The sequence below is a fragment of the Parasteatoda tepidariorum genome, chromosome 6 (genome assembly GCF_982258835.1).
Source record: "Parasteatoda tepidariorum strain Cologne lab strain chromosome 6, Ptep-v5.0, whole genome shotgun sequence".
Classification (NCBI taxonomy): domain Eukaryota; kingdom Metazoa; phylum Arthropoda; class Arachnida; order Araneae; family Theridiidae; genus Parasteatoda; species Parasteatoda tepidariorum.
Window position 1 is genome coordinate 83,490,174 of NC_141760.1, and position 16,690 is coordinate 83,506,863.

General features: G+C 28.0%; 1 long non-coding RNA gene across 1 annotated transcript; it reads right to left on the reverse strand.

Annotated features, from left to right (window-relative positions):
- Window positions 1-11,129: 11,129 nt before the first annotated feature.
- On the reverse strand, window positions 11,130-15,337 carry LOC147808181 (uncharacterized). The gene is made up of 2 exons (XR_015434760.1): window positions 15,200-15,337; window positions 11,130-12,827 (listed from the first exon to the last, which is right to left on the reverse strand). It is a non-coding gene; the product is annotated as an uncharacterized LOC147808181 (long non-coding RNA).
- Between the last annotated feature and the right edge of the window lie 1,353 nt (window positions 15,338-16,690).

Consider the following 16,690-nt stretch of genomic DNA (forward strand, 5'->3'; position numbering starts at 1 on the left):
TGATTAAAATTCAAATCTTACGGAAATTTAAAACTAAAGTCAAAATCTGGGAATGAAGGCTGAATAACAACTTAATTGGAATTTTTTAAAAAAAACATGCACTGATAAAAAAAAAACTATTTTTTTTAAATCTCTGAACGGTAGGGTGGCTGTTTGTAGCTACTTTGAGGAAAGGGACCTACTATGCGGTAATTTTTATTATTCAACGACAGCGATTATTCAACGGTTATTTTTATTATTCAGCGGGGAAAGGAGAAGGTGGACTAAAACGCATGTGAAGGTTGTGTTAAGATGACAGAGAGAAAACAAAAGCTTCTGATTGGTTGTACTTCCAGCAGGATTGGTGCAGCAGGAATGGTGCTTGAAAATATTGCCTTTGTTTGAAGTATGTTATTTTTCGCAAAAATACGAACGACTGTTCTGTTATATTTTTATTGGTTATATGGGACAGTGGCAATTTACCTTAAAAAAGCATCAAATTAGAGAATACTGTGTTGTGACACTTAACCATAAAAACATCAGTTATGGAAGTACCGATAAAATGAGTACCTGACATGGTCACCTAATCTTAAGAACCATACTTTAATACTTGATAACCCATTACATCATTTAATCTGTAAAAAGAAAAGAAATCCATTCACCAAATAATAATCATTTTACACATATTTTAATGCTATTGAAAATATTTTCTAAAAACCATAATCCTATCAGTACTACAAAACTATTCACCTACAAAAACGTATCAAAATTCAACAGGAATGATATTCTATGCACCCTTTTCAATTATTCAACAAAAAGGATTATTTCTTGAATTGCTTTAAAAAAAAGCTAAGATTGTTTTTTTTATTACTAAATTAATGATTTCTGGTAATTTTCATCTGTTAAATTTATTTTAAGAGTTGCGATGGCTTAGTGGTAAAGGCAATAATCAGTCATCGTGAAGGACAGGGGTTCGATCCCTAGAGACAGCTTGAAATCCACCCAGTTTTACATTGAAGATTACCAGTTTAACTCGGAAGTAAAGGAGGCCTATGGGCAGTGTTGACCATATTCCCGTAATCCTGCTTTTAGTCACGAAATCGGAAAACCTTAACACTTATGAACCTTGGCCTACAAAGGGCTGTAGAAGGAACTCTTTATTTTTAAAATTCATTATTAATTTATCCTGTCTGAAATTAAATGCACCATATGTAGATATATTTTGACTGCGTTGGTTTGTTAAAATTTCATTTTCCCGAAAAGATGCAGCGATTTTCTTACATATTTTAAATGACAAATATAAAATTATTTAAATTGCATTAATAAAATAGGCTTTATGAAAAATAACTTTTTCTTCAGAAGCAACGATTCAGGAGCAAAAGTCTTACACACAAGCGTTCTTTATTTAGAGTTTTATAGGACTATAAAAATTCCTTCTTTGTAAATTAAAAAACAACTTTTTATGCCTTGTTTCCTGGATTCTCGCTTTTGATTTTGATTGCTTTAAAATCCTTTTGAACCACATGAAAGGAGAAATGAAATAGAAATAATAAAAAAAGAACCCTTAATCGCTCTCTCGAGACTTGAAGATATGTTTTAGTCTGCTTTGAGAAAATTGTTTTGAAGTTGAGGATTACGAAGACTCCTTTGATTGTTTTAACGTTCAGATGGATGAATTGAATTTCTTTTATGCTTTGAAAAGTGTGGATTAATAAATGGTTTATTATTGATGCTCAAAAGTAAAATCGAGCAAGTTTAGATATTAAAAATAAAATGCGAACATTTAGGGTGGCTGTTAGAATTATTTTTTAAAAAAATGCTTTTATTAAATAAAATTTTGATAAAATAAAACTTTAATAAAGTATAAGATCAGATGAAAAAGTGAGATATGAAATGAAGTGAACAAGGAAAATAATTTGATATATTAAATAATTTTAAAAATGCTGAGGTATTAAATTTAAAAGCTATTTTTGAGGGGATGTAGTTGTTTATTTTAAAATCGTTTTGGTAGGGTAATTATTTCAATCGTTTTTTATTTGAAAAATAATCGAAAATTCGATAATATTCGAAAAATATTGGAAAAATTATGTATTCAAATTATTTGAAAAATATTCGAATATTAATATATTCGGAGGATGTAGATCTCTTTTTTTAAAATCTTTTTGGTGGGGTTATTATTTTAATTGTTTTTCATTCGAAAAATATTCTAAAAAATATGTATTCGAATTATTCGAAAAATATTCAAAAATTATAATAGAAAAATATGTTAAAGTTTTAAAAATGTGTTTTTATTTCTTATGGCGGCAATATGAATAAGTCGCCTTTCAAAAAAGATAAAAGTGATGCATTTTGTGTTTTACTCTTAAAAAAAATCCAATTTTAGTCAAGGGTTTAAATTTCTTACTGAATATAATGGAAAAGGGCAGACAAAAATAGATGTGGATTTTTAAATCTTTTATCCACCAATCCTTTTATTTTCGAATTTTTTAGATGTTTACCAATTGCTTAATAAATTAACTGTAACATGCGTGAGAGCTAGTATATCACGGATAAATGGAAAAAAGCACTAAAATATAAGGCATCAGAAAAAGAGACAGAAAAAAACCACTGGAATAGAAATTGTAACTGATCCTGAATATGAAGTAAATGTAATTAAATATTATTTTAATAATAATTAATAAACAAGTCTTAGTTTGAAGTTTCTTAAATAATTTTTAACTAAATTATTAGGACTTTTACATGAGCTTTATTTATTTTTTTGCACCAATTATTGCAATAATTGGGGCAAAAAAATAAATATACCATGATAATGATATGATAATCACTTAAGGAATATTATTTCAAGCAAGTGATTTTTTCAAATTGTATGTTATACTGAAAATTTTTCGTTAATATTTTTAACTCATCATAAGATTAACCCTAGAATATTAGCATAGCTACAGTATTCTAATTGATACGCAATATATGATAATATACTACAATGGGAAACATATAATTAAAAAAAAATTTTCTTCTGTACACTTTATATTAATCTTTGTATATTAATTATTTTTTAAAAAAAAACATGTCTAGTTACATTTGAGTAGAAGTTTAAATTAATTAATCTTTCTACATTAATTATTTCTTTTGAAGCATATCTAGTTGCGTTTCAGTAATTGCTTGATTATATTAAATTTGGGCTCAACGGCCTTAATAAAATTCACCATTAAATTGATATAACTTTTAAAGAAAATGCATAAAAATCTCAATTTCGGATTTTTTTTGCTTACGTTGATTTTTTTTATTGCACGGCAGTATATTACTAACATGAAAGTAATTATTGCTTACGTTGATTTTTTATTGCACGACAGTATATTATTATAATGTACGTAAATATTGTTTACGTTGATTTTTTTATTGCATGGCAGTATATTACAATAATGCAAGTAATTATTACCTACGCTGATTTTTTTATTACCCGGCAGTATATTATTATAATGTAAGTAATTATTAATTACATTGATTTTTTTTTTATTGCAAGGCAGTACATAACTATAATGTAAGTAATTATATGTATTTTAAAACTTTATAATGATTTCAGCTTGACTTTTTATAGCACGGCAGTATATTACTATAATGTAAGTAAATATTGTTTATATTGAATTTTTATTGCATGGCAGTACATCACTATAGTATAAGTAATTATTGCTCACATTGATTTTTTATTGCATGTCGGTATATTACTATAACGTAAGTAATTATTACGTTGATATTTTTATTTTATTTTAAGACAGTATATTACTATAATGTAAGTTATTATTACTGACATTGGTTTTTTTTATTGCAAGGCAGTACATAACTTTAATGTGAGTAATTATATGTATTTTGAAACCTTCTAATGATTACAGCTTGATTTTTTATAGCACAGCAGTATATTACTATAATGTAAGTAAATATTGCTTTTTTAAATTTTTTATTTTGCATGACAGTATATTACAATAATGCAAGTAATTATTACTTACGTTGATTTTTTTATTGCTCGGCAGTGTATCACTATAGTGTAAGTAATTATTGCTTACATTGATTTTTTATTGCATGTCGGTATATTACTATAATGTAAGCAAATATTGCGTTGATTGCTTTTAATTTTAAGACAGTACATAACTATAATGCAAGTAATTATATGTATTTCAAAACCTTATAATGATTTCAGCTTGATTTTTTATAGTACGGCAGTATATTACTATAATGTAAGTAATTATTACGTTGATTTTTTTGAATTTTAAGACAGTATATTACTATAATGTAAGTAATTATATATATTTTAAAACCCTATAATGATTTCACCTTCAATAAATGCTTATCTCTCATGAATAATTCATTAGTGAGTCTAGTTTCGCTTGTAATTTACACTTCCAAACCACGAAATCTCAATGACTACGTAACAAAATTCGTGCCGAGATTTTCTGCGAAAACTTTTACCGAAATAAAATTTCAGCCTGAGTTAAATTGCATTCAAGTGTAATTTTAATCGTAAACTCAGACACAGACATCCACGTAACATACTTGACTATTGCGGTTTCTGTCACTTTCACTACAGAAATACAAACTTTTAAATCTTCGGAACTTTTCGCACGAAACATGATTTAAAGGCATAGCTCACGACTCTAGTTTCAAAATTCTGCTTCCAAGTGAATGAAAGCTGTTAGAATATAACGGCTCAAAAGAATGTTTGTTGTCTTAGTAGTTTTGTAAATTTATTTTAATCGTTTTACCCATAAATGCTAAGTATAATGACCATATGGTGTTATATTCTTCATGCATTGTTAAACTGTGTCTAGTTTGTTTTAATATAAATATTATGGAAAGCAGTACACTTTTGAATGATTTCAAATTATAATTTAAGGTATTGCAAGTTCAGTTAATTAAACACTTATTTATTCGAAACTTACTTTTCAATAACTTATTTAAAGGACTGTAAGCCTTTATAAATTTTATAATTTTGTAAGGGAGTACAAATTGCTCGTCACTTTAAAAAACACGACGCCTCTTAACATGACGCCACTTTAAAAAAAAAGACATTTAAAAACAAAACTGCCGTCACTTTAAAAAACACGACGTCTCTTAACATGACGCCACTTTAAAAAAAAACATTTAAAAACAAAACTGCCGTCACTTTAAAAAACACGACGTCTCTTAACATGACGCCACTTTAAAAAAAAAAAAAGACATTTAAAAACAAAACTGTCGTCACTTTAAAAAATATGAATTTCAATAAGAATATAAATACTGAAAAAGGTAAAACGTCGACAAATTAAATTTAAAAAAAATTTAAAAAATAGCATTTCTTTTAAAGTAGGTTTTTAAAATTGAAATTGCTATAAAAACAAATCAAATTTGCATGCACTCATTTTTAAACAAAAATCATAGACTCAACAATGTTGTCGAACAATGCAGAAGAGAAATTTCATTGACAGCCGGTAGGATTCGAATTAAGGACCTGGGAGATGCTACTTTACAATCCAGTGGCCTTTAACTCGCTCTCTCTTTTGGAGATTTTTCTTTTGACTGTAGCTGGTCGCAATTATAATGCAAGTTTTTATTTCTTTTTAAAATTTGATACCGGTACTAAAGAGTCAATAATAATTTTTGTTATTAATTGTTTGTTTACTTATTAATTGCGAGATCGTAGTGGTTTGCTTTCAATACCTAAGGTGTAAACCCCAGTCCAGGGAGAGTTAGGAAGATTTATGTAAACCATGAGACCACTTTTTTATTATGCAATACGATACCAATAAAACGTGCTCAATTGTTGTTTGATGATGCCGGGTCTAGCAAAATGCATTGCACAAGCATATGTGCTTTCACATTCACGAATATGATAGCATATATATCGGTTCTAACATAGCAATATCTTTTTATAAACGACATGTTGGATGAGCATATCCAGTCATCACCGATATTTTTTTTTCTCTTTCGCATTTGCTTTTACTCACTTGTTTAATATTTTACCAACCAGAATCAGTGCTAGTTAAATTCAACACGTAGTTGCTCTTTCTTGAACTCATAATCCTGTGCTTAAAAATAAATAATGCTTTGCGCCTTCGGCCACCAGCTTGGTCACATTTCAAAATTATTTTGCACAATATATAAACTTTGATAAACAAGTCAAATTCCCAGAACAATTGTATTGAAATATTTTAACTTTTCAAAACCTCCTCCGATCCTAACATAATAAGTAGTTTTAAACAAAATCTTAACATAAATTTTGCACTGCCTAGCTGTTACCCGTGGCTTTCCCCGAGCGGAAGTACTTTAATTTCGATTATAGCTGTTTCAAGAGATGTTCGTGATACTATGAAAGTTCTTCATGTATTGAATTTTAATAATAATTTAAAATGTGTTCGGTAGTCGTTAAATTCTAAAAATCTCCGTAAACTCTCAAATCACCGTACCATGAGTTTAGGACATTTAAGTACCGTTGACAGTAGACTTATTAAAATTATTAAATTATTTCCATCATTGTCAAGCGATAAGATTGAAAACTAGTTCCAATGTTCCATTAAGTGATGCACCACTTCCTCACGCTCATCTCGATCCGTAACTTGAGTATCGTCTAATTTATATATTATATTATATTATATTATATTATATTATATTATATTATATTATATTATATTATATTATATTATATTATATTATATTATATTATATTATATTATATTATATTATATTATATTATATTATATTATATTATATTATAATTTATGAATAAAAAAAAGGCAACCTCCGTCACCTATAATTGGCATGATGGTATTCGGCATCATAGCATCGTTTATGTTTAAAATTTCTAAAGAAATTTCAGAAAGGATCAAAAATAATTCTAAATAATTACTTCCTAACTAAATTTTTGTTATAAGATTACAAAATTATTCTTAATAAATACTTAACGTATGACTAACTATTCAACGATGCTTAAATTATCATTTAAGACAACCTAACAAAATAAATAAGAACTATACTGTTGCCAATCGATAGAAAAACACCCAAGTTCATGGTGTCATACAAACGAAATATAAAGATTGATAATTGCAATTAATTATTTTAAAATCCAAGGTTCTTAAAATCATATATTACAAAATAATTGGAAGTAACATGTTATAAAAAATTACTCGGATTTAAAACTTGATTCAAAAGTTAAATAACTACGTCTGCTAACGTACTTAAGAACTAACCAATGAATTTCGGAATCATAGTAAGATGTTCTAACCACCAAATTTGTACACTCTAATCCGGGAGGAGTTAGGAAGTTTTATGTAATGGTTAATGGCATACATTCCATTCGTTTAAATGTTTTTAAAATGTAACAATAAGTGAAATAAAAATTACTGATCTCCTGAATAAGTCATTGAGACCATAATTTCTAAATTGCAACCCTTTGTACCATTGAAATTGGAAATCAGTATACCATGATGTGTCATGAAGCTGCCTAACTCTACTTAAAGTTGGGTGTACTATATCAATTATACTATAATCAACTATAGCAATTAGAGCATCCGACTTCGAAACTGCAGGCTTTTGGTTCGAATCCTGCAGCAGCCAAAGAACACCTCTTTCACATATTCTTCCTCCACATAACCTTTGAGATTATGCTTAAATAATGAGTATATATTGTTTCAATTTTGAAAAATGGAGTTTTCAAATTTCGACAAATATTTGTTTTACAGCTATTTCGACACATTTTGCCCAATTTCGAGAAATCCGTTTTTACATTATACTTTTAGAAAAAGAAAAAAAATGTATTTATATTTCTACACTGTTTTATATTTAATCTTAATGTTTTTCGTTATATACGCTAGCTTTGCTTTTCGTGATTGTTATTTGAAATTATGGGATGTTGAATATTTTAATGAATATATTGTATAAATGTATATTATGGGAGCTTACAATATTTTAATTTTTTTAGCGACTGGAATATAAATTTTTATATATTTTTAAACATAAGTGGTTGAGTTTTTACAAACATTTACGAATTTAAAAATTACGTATTTTGAAACATTCAATATTTATGTTTTTTAAACGCTTATGTAAAGGCAAATAACACTATGAAATTTCTAAAGAGCCCATATTGTAGAATGAATTGCAGAACTTGGGAAGCTGACACTTTCTTCAAAGAAAACCAACATGAAATATGCCTGCAGCTTCAAGAGGTTTTATTTCTTCATGTTATGTAATGTGCCGTGAAATAAATATTTTGAGAAACTTTATGTCTAAAATTTACAGTCATTAATGTGTTGTAAGGGTAATGTTTAACGTTCTGAAACGGTTTCAGGCGTAACCATCACGTCATACACAATATGAGAATACGCTATTTCGACGCTAATACGTTTTGCTTCGTTGATTGCACTCGCAAAATAAAGGTAGGAAATATTTCTTTCATGTCTTAAGTAATGTTACATAGATCTGAAATATTTTATTGTGCCGATGTGTTTTGAAAAGGAGTTTTACCAGGTTTCGAAAAGGTATTCTTTGTTCGCATTCTTTTTCTCTTGAGCGATCTCTTATATTTAATATCAACATATTATCTCTTGAATGACGTAAAACTTTAAAATTTCGGATAAAATATTATAGATGCTGCTAAGGTAATATGAAATTTACATAAGTGCCTCAGTTATCATTTACCATCTGTTATTTATATTTGTGAGCAAAACAAGATAATCTAAAATTTCCTATTCCTTACTTGTTTTTTTTTTTTTTTTTGATAAATGTGTGGTAGTGAAAAACGCTTATGTCTTCTTTCGCGTATTTGTTGGTATTATGAAACTAAGAAGTAGATTGTACATTGAAATATGCGAGGTTGATGCAACTATGCTTGATAGTTCCGATAATCTACTTAGTAAAAGATTCCAAATGAAATGATTTTACACTGAAATATGCGAGGTTGATTCAACTATGATTGATAGTTCCGATAATCTACACTCTAAAAACTGTGCCTCTGATTTCAGAGGCACATTTGGATCGTTTGTGCCTCTGAATTTTAAGGGCACAACGTGCCTTTAAAAATGAAAGGCACAATGTACCTCTGATTTCAGAGGCACATTTGGATCGTTTGTGCCTCTGAATTTTAAGGGCACAACGTGCCTTTAAAAATGAAAGGCACAACGTACCTCTGATTTCAGAGGCACATTTGGATCGTTTGTGCCTCTTAATTTTAAGGGCACAACGTACCTTTAAAAATGAAAGGCACAATGTACCTCTGATTTCAGAGGCAAAATCAGATGTACCTCTTAACTTGAAAGGTACATTGTACCTTACATTTTGCTTTTATGTACCGCTCATTGAAATAAGCATTTAGTGGTACCAAAACCTGTTATTTACCAGATTTGAACACATTTTTTTTTACCCAAATGTAATTTACTAGCACTTCATATTAAAAGGGGTTTACACTATTACCAAGATATCAATGAATTCTTAATGAAAAATATTTCTCAATTCTTTGAATATTGGCCACTTGAAAGTGATCATTTCAAGGAATTCCATCTAAGGCTTTTTCATAGGCAATTATAAAATATGTAAATTTATACCATTTCTTTAATTATGTAGTGTTTAATGATACTTCAACAACTACAATGATGCTTTTCTAATCAGATATAGGTACAAAAAGATAATATTTATTTATGTTAAGCCAAGTCAATATAATTCATGGATTTTTTTTCCAAAAAGCATCCTCAAAATGGAAATTTCTTATAAATTTAGAAATTTTTTTTAAATATTTAGAGATTTAATAAAATAGCTTTAAAAGGATCAAAATTAAACACTAAATATCATGAAATCTAATATCTTTTATTTTCACACATAAAGAACAATTTTACATAATTTAGTAACAGTTGCACAAATATGGAAAAACATAGAACTTTCACAATATTTTAAAATTATAGATGTAGATTTTGAACAATTTGTATATTTTATAACATCAAATATGCTTAATCAAATGACTTTGCAAGTGTAAAATCAAAGATTTCTTTCTATTGAAATGAATTTTTTTAAAAGCCCGATTTTGGCGAAGCATCCCCACTAAAAAGAATCTTAAGAATTTCTTAAAAAAAAATTCTTAAGAATATCTTAAGTTATTTGGTCCACTCATTCTTAAGAATTTCTTAAAAATATTTTCCGAAGAAAATCTTCAAAATATAATCTTAAGATTTAGGTTTACGTGGGCCAAATAACTTAAGATATTCTTAAGAATAGAATCTGAAGAAAATCTTCAGAATAGAATCTGAAGAAAATCTTCAAAATAGAATCTGAAGAAAATCTTCCAAGTATAATCTGAAGATATCTTATCTTTAAAATATAGGTTTATGTGAACTAAATAATTTAAGATATTTAACATACGTTTTATTTTAGATTTTCTAGAGAATAAATCATAATCATATTTTAGATATTAAATTGTTTTAAATTTTTTTTTTTTCAAAATATGAGCAAAATTGCTTAAGAAATTCTAAAAAGATTTTACAGACATTTTTCTGATTTTTTACTTATAAGTCTGATAAATTTAAAAATAATAGTCAAATTTATTATATTCTTTAAGAGCTATTTTTATTTAATGAGCTTTCATTTAATCAAGATCTATTGCCCAAAATAATTTTTAAATCAACAATTAGGTCTAATATTATTCCAGATAAACATGCATTAACAATGAATAAAATACTTTGACTGATTTATTTAAATAAGTGTTAGTACAAAGGCATATTATTCAAATTAACTCATGTACTCTTCATTGTAATTTAGTATCTTTCATTTAAATAATAAAAAAGAATTTATTTACCTTCTTTAGTACTAATAAAAATGTTGTTCTATATTACATTTTGTAAAAACAAGATTTATTTGAATCAGTCTGTGGATGATCTATAAAGCGGATGATCAGTTTGTAGAAAATTTAAATTTTACTATCCGGCAGGTAAAATATACTTCTAAGAATAAATATTAAAACTAAGAAAATTTTTTATCAAAATACAAATTGCAGAATAAGCATGTATTTTGTATGTATTTAAAACAGAAACTCAAAAACCACAAGTTTTAAGCTTCTATTGCCTGAACCCAATTTTAAGACTATTGTTTATTAAATGACCAAATCTTTCTTTCCTTCTTCACATAAAATATTTTCAAAACAATTACTTATCTTCTTTGATCAGTATAATCTTACCTGCCAGTGAATTTAATATTACATATCTAATTATAATAAGAGCAATTATTTGCATTTTAAGTCATCATGCTAAGAAATCTAGTTAAATAAACAATTTCTCTGATAAGAAAAGAAATTAATACAAAAGCCATCTAAAAATAAAATAAATAATCATGTATTACTTACTGTAAGCAATAGATGCATCAATCAACACCATAAATTAAAGGTTACTCATGTATTTTTGATAAATTGACTTATTACCCTTCATTAAACAACTTGCAAAGTTCAAAAATGGAAGAAAATGTAAATGTTTTTCTTTTCCTCTTTAAATCTTATGTTACTTTGGTGCGCCCCACGGGGGTGTTATTCATGCCACCTAGTGTCTGAACGGAAGCATATGTATGTGTTATTGATAAGAACTGTTTATTTGAAGCCTCAGCAACCAACTTATTGACATATATAATCACTCCAAAATTTATTGTTGTTTCAATGGAGGGGGGGGGTCCATTGTGTTCGGTATAGAATTCTGGTAATAAAAAGTTTCAATATTAAAGAATGAAAAAAAATGACAAAACAATCTTAAAGTATACCATAGGCTTTAAATTATTATACACACAAATGGTATACCGGTTTACACAATTTTTTATCCATAAAAATCCTGCGCTAAGCATTTGTCATCTAACCAAATACGATCAAACTGCAAATTTGGCAAAATTTTTTATTTTGAGGAAAGTATTGACAAAAACTGTTTTCAAACAATAAGCAAAATACAGATTATTTTAGCAGAAAATATATTTTTTCATGACAATAATATATGCACTAACTTAATAACACAGAACATAGTGTCGATTCAGGTTTATCATTATATTACTGCACTAATCTAATACGTTGTCAAAAATAAACCTCAACCTATGTCTATTTCCTCCCCTCAAACACGATAAAACATCTGCATTTTTCAATCTCTCCCCCATTCATTACACATTTACTCCTCCCCAACAGCAAAATGACTAAATTTGTATTTGCATTTTCATAAAATAATTAATTTATAATAAATTTGTATTATGCTTAAAAGTTTCCTACGAAAAAAATCAATCAAAAAAAATTTCTAAAATTTTCCTTTGGCTAAGAATTTTAAAATCTGGCAAATAATTTGAAATCCTTAGCATTGGCTATGTATATATAAATAGTAATATCATAATTAAAGGTCAATAAAGAAAAAGAGTAGGTAAACAAAGAAAACACAACACCGGAAGTAAAATTCAAATGGTAATCATACTTAATACAATGACTAATTAACCAGTGAGAATAGTCTAAACGAAATTTACAAAAATTATAGTTCAAAATAAAACAAAATTAAATAAAATGAGCACTATAATGAGAAAATAAAACATCATAGTAAAAGGTGATAAGATACAGGTAAATTTGCTATACAGAGTGAAACGACTTTAAGTCCATTTTACTTGAACGACGTAAGTCGTTTCGCGAGATTCAATGAGATGAATTGAGTTCAAATTGTGCAAGCATTTTCCATTCCGTTCGCACTGACCACAGTGTTGACGTAAAATACACTCAGAGGTAGATGGATCACGTGTTTGAGTCCCTTGGACGCCAGACTAACCGTGGCAGGTTTGAGTGGTTTTCCTCTCCATGTAACTCAAATGCGAGTATTTTCATGCATTCAGCTCGGCTAGAACATTTAAAACAGGACTTATCTATGTAAGAGTATTTTATTTGAATAAGTTGTTAAAAGTTTCTATCACAATGTAGACAAATACATTCATGAAGATTTTATTACATTAAGAATAGGTTTAGCCAAAATAATTTTTATATATAATATTATTGATAATTTAATATTATTGAACTAATTTAACACGTTGAATGCCACAGGGATCACCGATGAACGGCGAAGCCTAGATTATTCGAACAAATTTTTAATGCTCTAATTTTTTTTATATTATTACTAAAATGGTTTGAAGAAATTAATGTAATACATACTGAAAAAATCCTTTTGGCCATAAAAATTAAAGCCATGTAAAATTAGTGTGGCATTCAACATGTTAAATAAAAAAAAATGTAAATCTGTCTAAGCTTAAATACATAAGGAAGTATAAGGATTTTTTTTAACACATAACAATATTGGAGTAAACAAAGAAAATACAAATGTAAATCGAAAAGTAATTATTTATAAAAATATTTAATAATTAAAAACATTTTTCTGCATTTACTGGAACACAGTCAAGACAGAAAGTAACAACAAAAAAAACTATTAATCATTTAGTTACACTAATAATATAAATTTAGATTACACAAACATTTCATTGCCTTTCAGAGAGCAAAAAAAAAAATAAAATTTCACTGTATCAAATTTATACACATATCTTTACCTTACAATCAATATATTTTCTTTCTAAATATTGTTATCAAAATTGCTTAGCTTCATATTTTTTTTACTACAGTTCAGGAAAAGCATTAGTTATTGATTAATGAAAGTTTTTTGATAATGCTTTTCTAAGTAACACAGGTAAGGTAGCAATAACAATAAAATAAATAAAGGTTTCTTAAAAATTATTATCACTGACGCTGAATTAGAAAGTTTTACTAGGTAGCTTTTCGTGGTAGGAAAACACGAAGTATAAAGTGTTGAGCATTGAATATGAAGTACCAAATATTTTTTTAATAAAGTATTCAGTATATAACGATAACGCATTAAGAATCTATCTTGAAAAATGCCAGTGGCACAACAGCGATTCTGCATATCTAATCAATTTGTGATCCAATGAATGTTATGCAAATAATTTTTTTTATTTTTTATTTATAGTTATTGATAACAAAATTCTGTGAATTATACTGCTCTAGTTAACAATACTTTAATATTTTTTAAAAAGTTCAAGCTGTTAAGTACTTTTCATCATATTATTTTAAAGAAAGAGCAAGGTACTCATCACTCAACCATGACCAAAAATCCTATTTCTAGGGCTTTATTTTTTAACGGCTATGGTTAAAATGCCATGCAATTTTGATACTGGTTAGACAAAGTGGACTCCGCTTGAGCTAGCTCGTTTGAATCTTCTGCATGATAACCAATGAGAGAACTTTCAGTTGTGGCAGTGTTTATATGCTAAGTATACACGTCAGTTGTTTTATACATTGCCAGAATCAAACTCATTACCCTAGTTCTCTAATAAGCAGTGTGAAAGATATTTTAACCTGCTGTGCCACAAGAGCACCCTGGATCAAGCTATTAATCCTTTTTAAAAATCAAATAAATTAAATTTCAATTTGAAATGTTACGATTTTATAATTATACATCCCATGTTATCTATTTTGAGTCATAAATTCAAAACTAAAATTTGAAATTAACTTAAAGCTGTGATGTTAGAATAAAACATTTTTAAACATTACTTTTTCAAAATAAATAATAACTAATTCAAAATTAAAAATCTATAAGTCATTAGAAGATTGTTTTTTTCTTTCATGCTTACACCATATTTAAATTATAAATAAAGCATAATCTTATTTTTTTTCTTCAGGTTTTTATCAACTGTAAGTTTAGTAACAGTTTGAAACAATTATAATTATGTATCAATGTCAATTGTTTTCGAAAATAGCTAATGATTGAAAGTATACTTTTCATAATTATAATAAAAATTCGAAAACATTCTTCGTTGTTTTTTAAATTATTCAATCATTCTGTGAGAGAATTTCTGTGATAGCTCTCGAATATAAACTAAGATAAACAAAAAAGCAAATTGGTATTTCAAATAAAAATGATTTCTTATTCATAGCAATCGCCACATTGAAAACCTCATACATAATTATAATCAAACACTACAGAACAAATATAGGGCACTTTAAAAACATTCCTCTTAATATTATAATGATAAAACATAAATGATACAACTACAACAGAAATGTAAACATCGTAACTAGGGTTAGCTCTCTCGCTTAAACATTTTTATAAGATTTGTAGCATTAATAAAAATTGAAATGTATTAATAAAAAAAATGCCATCGTTAATTGGGAATAAATATAAAAATAAGATATAAGTTTTAAACTTACCAAATTCAAGCATTTTTATAACATCAATCGAACACATTTGTAGACAACTGCTTCCATCGGTGGCGTGGTTTTTCACTGATGTGCGCATGCGCTTATTCTCCGCTACATGATCGTACCGAAGAAAAAGAAATGAAAGGCACAAGCGAATTTAAGAGGCACAAAAGAAGCGGGAAAATCTTTTCGTACCGCACATTGACTGGCGTTTGCTTTGATGCCTTTAATTTCTCGTGGTGCCTCTCATTTTTAAAGGCACATTAGTTATGTGCCTCTTACGCGAGAAAATACAAGGTACATTTAGCTTGTGCCTCTGAAATCAGAGGTACAGTTTTTAGAGTGTACTTAGTAAAAGATTCCAAATGAAATGATTTTACACTGAAATATGCGAGGTTGAATCAACTATAATTGATGGTTCCGATAATCTACTTAGTAAAAGATTCCAAATGAAATGATTTTACACTGAAATATGCGAGGTTGATTCAACTATGATTGATAGTTCCGATAATCTACTTAGTAAAAGATTCTAAATTAAATGATTTTACACTGAAATATGCGAGGTTGATTCAACTATGATTGATAGTTCCGATAATCTACTTAGTAAAAGATTCCAAATGAAATGATTTTACATTGAAATATGCGAGGTTGATGCAACTATAATTGATAGTTCCGATAATCTACTTAGTAAAAGATTCTAAATTAAATGATTTTACACTGAAATATGCGAGGTTGACTCAACTATGATTGATAGTTCCGATAATCTACTTAGTAAAAGATTCCAAATGAAATGATTTTACATTGAAATATGCGAGGTTGATGCAACTATAATTGATAGTTCCGATAATCTACTTAGTAAAATATTCTAAATTAAATGATTTTACATTGAAATATGCGAGGTTGATGCAACTATGATTGATAGTTCCGATAATCTACTTAGTAAAAGATTCCAAATGAAATGATTTTACATTGAAATATGCGAGGTTGATTCAACTATGATTGATAGTTCCAATAATCTACTTAGTAAAAGATTCTAAATGAAATGGGGGGCATCCGTGCTAGTTCAGGGGATAGCGCATTCGCCTCCTAATGATATGGCTAAAGGTTTGAATCCCAGCTGTGGCATGTTGATACGAATTCTGCACCCGACTCACACTGACCGTTGGGCAAACCTGAAATACTCATAAAAATACCTCAGACGATAGAAGGATCAGTAGTTAGAATCCCATTGTTGTCGGGATAACCGTGAGAGGTTTTCGTGTTTTTTTCTGAATGTAACAAAAATGCAGGTTTAATCCTTCAAAAAGTCCTCCACGAAGGCTGGTTTGTTACAATGCTTGATCCAGGAGTTCTTTTATCTTGAGTAAAAAAATTCTGGGCCACGGAGTTGAACATTCATTGATGTAAACTCAGAAATGTGTTGGCTGTTTAACACCGGTTATGAAATATGAAAAAAAAATGGGTGGCGGAGAGAGTTATATGCTCAATTACGTTGCTCCG